This window comes from Wasmannia auropunctata, unplaced genomic scaffold (assembly GCF_000956235.1).
Source record: "Wasmannia auropunctata unplaced genomic scaffold, wasmannia.A_1.0 LD336074.1, whole genome shotgun sequence".
Taxonomy (NCBI): domain Eukaryota; kingdom Metazoa; phylum Arthropoda; class Insecta; order Hymenoptera; family Formicidae; genus Wasmannia; species Wasmannia auropunctata.
The window spans coordinates 3,570,532-3,571,726 of record NW_012026816.1 but is presented as its reverse complement, the minus strand read 5'-3'; the positions used below and the strand labels follow the sequence as shown (position 1 = coordinate 3,571,726).

General features: G+C 38.5%; 1 pseudogene; it reads right to left on the bottom strand.

Moving 5' to 3' along the window:
* The window catches only part of LOC105449766, a 3,363-nt pseudogene extending 2,924 nt beyond the window's left edge, over positions 1-439 (bottom strand).
* Between the last annotated feature and the right edge of the window lie 756 nt (positions 440-1,195).

The following is a 1,195-nucleotide window of genomic DNA, read 5'->3' as shown; positions in this document are numbered from 1 at the left end:
CAAAATAGAACTAGAAAAAACAAGAAGAAAGTGTCTAAATTCGTAAATAATTAAACTGAGTTTCTACATATAATTTTATACGACTACGGTTTTCTTTTCCATTCCAAAAACTTTCATAATTTTTCAGGTGCTGTAATTTCATTATTTCTTTCATTTCAGCTTATTTAACTTAATTTCATTCACTTACATAATACATTTGTTCGTTTTACAAAAATTACATATGTGGAATATATAAACTGATGTAACACAATAATATTTATTACTTATCATTCTCGTAAAATCATTTCGCTTATTCCTTAATGTATTGACGCTACTATAATCATTTATTTCATCTTTAAGCGTTTGAATTTGCCGCGTAATAATGACGTAGTCAAGCTGCAATTCCCATTGGTTGTCTGGCTTTACCATGCGCAAGAGCATACCCTTGTATTTCTACCATGCCATAACTCTTGCCTCTTAGTAACAAGTGTCTGCGTGAGTTTGTAACGAATATTTTCGTTATTCACTGCAAGTTCTGAAAATGTATAGTATAACGTAGTGTTAACTATACATTTTCAGTGGTTGTAGTGAATAACGAAACCAGCGAGGACGAAAGTGAGAGCAAGAGTAAGAAAGAGAGAGCAGTTTGTCTCGACGGCGATCACGCAGAATTCACCATTGTTAACCTTTGATGGACGAAATGCAGCGACCTATGCGGAAACGTAAGTACAATTTATTCCCATTCCATTTTTCGCTTTTTTTCCTTTCTTCCTCATATTTTTTATTTTCGTCTTTCTTCTAACTCACGAGTAGGTATACTAGGCGGTTTCTGGATACAAAAGTGGTGGGGGGTAGGTCAAGGGTGGGGGGAATGTAAGTCAAGGAGGAAGGATGGGGAGAATGTAGGTCAAGGAGGAAGGGTAGGGGGAATGTAGGTCAAGGGGGATTAATTAATTAATTAATTAAACAATAATCGATTGAATCATCAATTAATTGAGAACAATTAATTGATAACAATTAATTTTTTTTTATCAATTATATTTTTCGTGGGCCCGCTGCCGCCACGTGCGCGGTGACGCCATTTTGAACGCGGTGTCGCCACCGTCGCCGCCACGTGCGTGGGTGACGCCATTTTGAACGCTGGGCTGCCACGTCGCCACCGCCGTCACATGTGCGGATGCCGACATTTTGAACGCGCCGCTACCACGTGGACTGA